General features: G+C 39.3%; 1 pseudogene; it reads right to left on the bottom strand.

Annotated features, from left to right (window-relative positions):
• Positions 1-3374: 3374 nt before the first annotated feature.
• LOC127689556 (protein LLP homolog) lies at positions 3375-3742 on the bottom strand (annotated as a pseudogene).
• Between the last annotated feature and the right edge of the window lie 4166 nt (positions 3743-7908).

A 7908-nucleotide genomic window follows, 5' to 3' on the forward strand; every position in this document is an offset into this window, starting at 1 on the left:
TGATCTTTCGCTTGTTTTGTTAGAGTCACACTGAGATCTTTTATATTGTTTGTGATTATTGTGAAGGGTGTCATTTCCTTAATTTCTTTCTCAGCTTGTTTTTCCTTTGAGTGCAGGAAGCCTTCTGATTTGTTTGGGTTTGTACACATCTAGTGATGAGAATTTGATGTGTTCATTGAGCATTGAAGGAGGAACATGGTCAGGTTTTATAGGGTGGGGATTAGGGGTGTTATGTGTATGTGTGTAATTGCCGTTTTGGGCCAGAAAGGCATGTCAGATCTGATGCTAGAGTTCAGCTGCTGTGAGGGAGCTGGGTACTGAACTTGGGTCCTGAAAACAGTAAGCACATTTGACCACTGAGCAATCCCCATCATTGACCTGATCAAGAGACAAGCCCAAATAAGGCATCATTTTAGTGGGAAGTGAAATTAATTTCCATTAAATTTACTAACTCAAGCCATTTAAAACACACTGGATGTGTATTTTTGACTAAGCCTTTTAATTTACAGATTCTGACTGAATAATTCTTTTTGTTAATAAAGGGCTTATACTAGTTATCACCCCTGACCCCTAGCTTATTAAGGAACTTACCTGAGAGCTCAGTAGAGACTCAAGTCTTAAAAAAACTGGGGTGGGGTCTGGGGCTGGAGAGATGGCTGCAGTTCAGAGAACCTGGGTGTTGACAGTACACACCTTCAATCCAGGCACTCCTGATTCCAGCCTCACAAGTCCCTCCCCCTAACATCACTCTTCTCCTCTTAGAGAGTGTAGATTCCCCCATCCCCAGAATCCCAGAGATGACTCAGCATGGTATCTGCATGTGCACACAAATAAATATAAAAATACAAAAGGAAAGACTCTTTGTGGACTATTTCTGTTATCACTAGATGAAACAGTCCACTGCCTCTCAGGTTGAGTAATAGAAGCTCAAAAAAAATGTAACACTTTCAAATATGAAGCCGCTCATCTGAACAAAAAAGATGCTACTTACCATTGGACACAGCAGGCGAAATTGTTCCTAAATGCTTTTCACAAATGGAAGGTCTGGGATTGGACAGATGACTCTGCTTTAAAGAGAGTACTACTATTCTTGAGGACCTGAGTTCAAATCTCAACACCTATCTAGTCAGACAAGTCACAACTGCTGTAACTCCAACTCAAAGGGGAGTCCCATACCTCTATCTTCCAGTGGAGCCAGCACCATTTGTTGAAAAGGCTATCTTTTTTCCATTGGATGTTTTCAGCCTCTTTGTCGAGGATCAAGTGGCCATAGGTGTGTGGGTTCATTTTTGGATCTTCAATCCTGTTCCATTGATCTGCCTGCCTGTCACTGTACCAATACCATGCAGTTTTTAACACTATTGCTCTGTAGAATTGCTTGAGGTCAGGGATACTGATTCCCCCAGACTTTCTTTTGTTGCTGAGAATAGTTTTAGCTATCCTGGTTTTTTTGTTATTCCAGATGAATTTGATAATTGCTCTTTCTAACTCTGTGAAGAATTGAATTGGGAAAAATCATCAGATCCTACTACAAGAGCCTGTACTCAACACAACTGGAGAATGTGGAGGAAATGGACAATTTCCTTGACAGATATCAAATACCAAAATTAAATCAGGACCAAAGAGATCATCTAAACAGTCCCATAACGCCTAAAGAAATAGAAGGATTCATAGAAAGTCTTCCAACCAAAAAAAGCACAGGATCAGATGGCTTCAGTGCAGAATTCTATCAGATCTTCAAAGAAAAGTTAACACCAATACTCTTCAAACTATTCCACAAAATAGAAACAGAAGGAATACTACCCAATTCCTTCTATGAAGCCACAATTATGCTGATACCAAAACCAAAGATCCAACAAAGAAAGAGAACTTCAGACCAATTTCCCTTATGAACATCAATTCAAAAATACTCAATAAAATTCTTGCCAACCGAATCCAAGAACACATCAAAAGGATCATCCACCATGATCAGTAGGCATTATCCTGGGAATGCAGGGTGGTTTCAATATACAGAAATCCACCAATGCAATCCACTACATAAACAAACTCAAAGAAAAAAACCACATGGTCATTTCATTGGATGCTGAAAAAGCATTAGACAAAATTCAGCATCCTTTTATGATTAAAGTCTTGGAAAGAACAGGAATTCAAGGCCCATCCTAAACATAGTAAAAGCAATATACAGCAAACCAGAAGCCAGCATCAAACTAAATGGAGAGAAACTTGAAGCAATCCCACTAAAATCAGGGACTAGACAGGGCTGTCCCCTTTCTCCTTATCTTTTCAATATTGTACTTGAGGTACTAGCTCAGGCAATTCGACAACATAAGGAGGTCAAAGGGATACAAATTGGAAAGGAAGAAGTCAAACTATCATTATTTGCAGATGACATGATAGTCTACCTAAGTGACCCAAAAAACACCACTAGAGAACTCCTACAGCTGATAAACAACTTCAGCAAAGTGGCAGGTTATAAAATCAACTCAAGCAAATCAGTGGCCTTCCTATACTCAAAGGATAAGCAGGCTGAGAAAGAAATTAGGGAAATGACCCCCTTCACAATAGCCACAAACAGTATAAAGTATCTTGGGGTGATTCTTACCAAACATGTGAAAGATCTGTATGACAAGAACTTCAAGACTCTGAAGAAGGAAATGGAAGAAGACCTCAAAAAATGGGAAAACCTTCCATGCTCATGGATCGGTAGAATCAATATAGTTAAAATGGCCATTTTGCCAAAAGCAATATTTTAGTTATTCTTTATTTTTCAGTTATCTAGTTATTAGTGGAAACTTGTGCATATGAATATGGGTCCCAGTGAAGGCCACAAGAGGGCGCATACCTGGGAACTGTTGTGAGCCACCCAACAAGGAGCAGAGGTTGAGTCATCCTCAGGCCCTTTATAAGCAATTTTTGAATGTGACAGCATAATAGCTTTCTGCCCAAACTTTGTTGATATGAACATGTTTTGGCACTGAGTATAATGGACATTTGTAAGATCAAATAAGTATAAGCACACTAATGCTCATAATACTCAGTGCCTAGGCTGCTGTATCTAGTCCCAAACTCAGCATAATATTCTTTCATCACCAAAGATATTTTATTCACATTTCTAACACAAATGAGTTATTTTGGTTGTGACTTACATAACTAAGTCCAAACTGAAAACAAATAGCTTCTGGGTTTTTGTTTGTTTGTTTGTTTGCTTGCTTGTTTGAGTCATGGTTTCTCTGTGTAAAAGATCTCTGGGTATCTTGGAATTGCTGTGTAGCCCAGACTGGCCTCAAACTCAGAGATCCACCTGCCTCTGCCTTGAGTGCTGCCATTAACGGGGTACACCACCACGCCTGGCTCTCTTTCCACTCTTTAAGGGTCTACCAGGCCATGTTCTTCACAACCTTTGCTCTGCCTTTCCCCTGTTTCTTTTCTCTCTTGGCCTTCAGTCTTTTTCTTTGCCTCTGGTTTATCCACCCTGGGTACTGGACATGTTGGTCTAAAGTCTTTCTGTTTCTCCTAATTTCAGTTTCCATTTCATGTTATCCTTTTCATCATCCATGTCACATTGCATTTTCTCCTGGCAATGTTTGGGTACCACCACAGTTTCTATTTCAATGAGGTTCATTAAAGCATCACCATCAACTCTGAGAATACTTTTAAGTCTGTTGAGCTCCCTTGATGAATTCTTCTTTCTCTTCTCAGCAAGCATCTTCCTTTTCCACTTACCCCGCAACCTTTGACCCATGATTTACCTGAGAAACACTACTGCTGACCATGCTTAGAACACCAACCAGAAGCACAGACACTTTCAGCTGTAAATCTGGTACTTTTATACTATGAAATATTACACAGCTATTTTTTAAAAGGACATCATGACATTTTCAGGAAAATAGATGGAATTAGTGAAAAACACCCTGAATGAGGTAACAGAGACCCATAAAGACTAGCCTGGCATCCATTCAATTATAAGTGGTTATTAATTGTTAAGTAAATGATAATCATGCTGCAGACCACCAACCCAGAGAGACCAATTAACAAGGAGGGTTCTACCAGGGCCAAATGTATGTCACTGACAAGGAGGAAGTAGGATACATTTGAGGGTAGACTAGGGTAGGTAGGGATGGGAACAGAAGGAATCAAGTTCTCAAGGAGGAATGGAGGGAGAGTATGGGAGAGTCAACTGGAAATGGTTGACTTTTGGAGCTGATGTAGAAATCTAGTGAAATGGAAAATCCCTGGAATGTACAAAGGTGACCTAAAGACCATTCTCAGCAATGGAGGATGTAGAGCCTGGACCAGCCATATTCTATAACCAGGCAACTTACAGTGGTGGGATTGCAACATGAACCCAGGTACAGTCCTTATACCTACAATATATCCTGCCTGAAAGATGTGCTGGGGCAATGGAGAAAAACTTTTGGGAGTAGTCAAATTGTGAGTGGTCTAATTCAAACCACACAACAAGAGAGGGAGCCATGCCTGACACTAGCTGGATAATCAAGAAATAGAGTCTGAATAGACAAGGACCTAGGGTAGGAAAATAAGTCCATGAAATGATTCCTAGTGGTATTCTGCTTCACTCATAGATTGGGGCCTAGTTCAATAATCATCAGAGACACTTTCCCTAGAAGCTGATGAAAGTCAGTGTAAGACTCATAGCCATACATTAGATGGAGAGAGAACACAAATTGGAGTACTCCATTAGGCCTTTGCCCTCAGAGCTCAAGGAATCCTATGGCTGCGGGGGAGGAAGACTTTTTTTTTTTTTTTTTTTGAGACAGGGTTTCTCTAAGTAGCACTGGCTGTCTTTGAACTCACTCTGTAGAACAGGCTGGACTTGAACTCAGAAATCTGCCTGCCTCTGTCTCCCAAGTAGTAGGCTTAAAGGTGTGCACCACAACTGTTCAGCAAGGGGTAGGGGAGGAAGAATAATAAGAGTCAGAGGAATCAAGGACACTAGGATAATACAGCCCACAGAATCAATTAAGCAGGGACTAAAGCAGCAATCCTGGGGCATTGGTCTGTGCTTTGGGTCCTCTGCAGGTTATGGCTTTTAGCTTGTGGCTTTGTAGGACTCCTAAAATTGGAAAGAGGTCTGACCCTTTTGTCTGCCTTTGAGACCCATTTCCGGCTAGAGTTGCCTTGCCCAGTCTTGGACTGGGAAAATGGAAGAAGGAGAGGATATGATCAGGCTGTATTGTATTTAAGAATAAATTTTAAAATGTATATACATCAGTTTTGTATTTCAGCTTATTACATTGAATTCAAAAGATAACAATAATTAAATAAGAAAGTATCTATATTCTATATTGTGTTAAAAGTAGCCAAAATGAAGGCCCTTTGCCCACCCCAAATGTGCATTTGAGGAGCTTGGAACAGGAGATAAGCCCCTGAGATGCCATGACTGTTCTTCTGTTTCTTTAAAGATTTATTTATTATTATATGTAAGTGCACTGTCGCTGTCTTCAGACACCAGAAGAGGGCATCAGATCTTATTACAGATGGTTACGAGCCATCATGTACTTGCTGGGATTTGAACTCAGGGCCTTCAGAAGAGCAGTCAGTACTCTTGACCACTGTGTGTTTTAGATCTTATATTAATTTAAGGCAATTTCTTATATTGTATAGTCACCCAAGAAACCTCCTTCAACTCCCTCTTCCTTGGTGTGCCTATTTTGAAGCAGATGTTCTGGTGCTCTGGCTCTTATGATGTATCTGCCTCTTCTGCAAAGTTTCCTGTGTGTTAGATATGAGATGATGTATTGTAGATGTATCAAAAGTGATGTTTTATGATTGTAATGTAATCTTTCAGGAAATTGGGGAATTCAGAGTTTCTCAAGAATTCTGAGCCGGGTGGTGGTGGCACAGGCCTTTAATCTCAGCACTTGGGACATAGAGACAGTTGGATTTCTGCATTCAAGGCCAGCTTGGTCTACAAAGTGAGTTTGAGAACAGGCAGGGCTACAAAGAAAAACCCTTTCTCAAACAAACAAACAAACAAACAAACAAACAAAAACAAAAAAAAAAGAATTCAGTACTTGATTTAAATGCAACCCCAACATTTGCTTTCTCTTTTTCTAATAGAAATGGATGCATTAGAAACATAAAATACCTCATAATCCCCTTTGAACTTAATGTTTCTATGTGTTGAGATCTTATTGAACTGCATGATTGTTGATTACTCTTCTCAGATACTTGGCGCAGGCCAAGTAGTCATTACTTTTGAATGTCAGAAAACAATTGTGTGTTCTCAGACTGGAAGAATACTCCATATTTAAAGCTGTTTCATGTTGGGGACAATTAACATCTTTCAAGTGTGTCCCCAACATAAACAGCTATAAAATAATGGAAATGAAAGAAGAGGCGGAAATGTAATTTTGTTTCTTTATAGAAAAAATCCCTTCTCTCTGAATGATGAGAGTATGGTTCATTCACAGATGGTAAATAATTATATTTGTTTAGATCAAATAGGGATTCAAGCTTTTATTCATCAACAAATCTGCCTACAGTACATCTCTGTACTTCTGCCTGATACCACTAAGTTAGAATCACATAGATACATAATATTTCAATCATCCTGGAATCCCACTTTGTATACTGAGCACACTTAAAAGTTCTAATTCTAAGCCGTGTGGTGGTGGCATATGCCTGTAATCCCAGCACTCTGGGTGGCAGAGGCAGGCGCATTTTTGAGTTTGAGGCCAGCCTGGTCTACAGAGTGAGCTCCAGGATTGCCAGGGCTATACAGAGATTTTGCCTTTAAGAATTTAAGGTTAACATAAAAGAATTTCCTAGCATCACTTTGCATGTATGATCCTCAAATTGTGAATGGCCAACTTTGCAAGATATCTGCATCTGGTTGACTTTATACATCACTCTCATACTCACCAAACACTGAAAGATTGTTCTCCTCTCTGCATTTAGTCTCCTGCTGTTCTTGGATATTCTTCAATAAAGATACCAATTTCTTTTCAAGTTTCACCTGTAATAAATAAATAAAAGTAAATAAGCATAAATAAATATCATCCTTACATAAATAATGAGTTACCTGATGACAAACTCTAGCACTGAACACAATTACTTTAGAGAGGGTAGAAGAAGAATCACAGTGCTGTTTCTGTTTTATTTTAATAACTATGAACTTTAGATTTCAGACTATAGAATTAAAAAGCACAACCACCCTGTGCTCAAGTAAAGTGATGGACTGTAATTGATGATTGTCTGGATAATTAGCATCCGACTGGGTCCCCAGATGCTTCTAACCACCTCATTCCAATGTACTTTTGGGATTTTAGTCTCATGTCAGTTTTTAAAGCAGTTTTTAAAGATGTAAATTTATGATTATTATAATTTTCAATGACATGAACATAATGAATCATGAAACTAGAAATGCTATTTTACTTCTGCACCTGTCATGAAATGTTTATATTTTATAGTCATTCCTCATTCATTCTTTGTTTAAAAACTGGCAAGATTTAGAGCACAGTGGATTCCTCAGAATCAGGACAAGCCTCTCCCTGTGGTCTGCTAAGCCTCCCTCTCTCAAGCTCTCATTTTCTTTTTCAGAAATATCACTTACCATTTGCGTACAAACATGCAGTCCAATGATGCAGTATCTCTGACCTCTGTGATTCTGGGAGTCAGAAGACAATTGACAGAAGAGGACCCTGCTATCACCAGAGAATGTTGTCTTTCTCTCTTTGTGGAACATGCACTTTTGATCCTGAGAATGCAAATACTTCATGAGACTGTTTTTTTCTCATAGCAGATACCAGGTAACAGATTGTGATGTTATTTCTGAATGTCCCATCAGATAGTTACTTACATATAGGGCAGAGGTCAGGGATTCCGAAGTCTTCTGAAGCAAGGATGAGACAGGCCTTGCAGAAGGTATGGTCACACCTTAAGGAG

The sequence above is a fragment of the Apodemus sylvaticus genome, chromosome 7 (genome assembly GCF_947179515.1).
Source record: "Apodemus sylvaticus chromosome 7, mApoSyl1.1, whole genome shotgun sequence".
NCBI classification, from domain to species: domain Eukaryota; kingdom Metazoa; phylum Chordata; class Mammalia; order Rodentia; family Muridae; genus Apodemus; species Apodemus sylvaticus.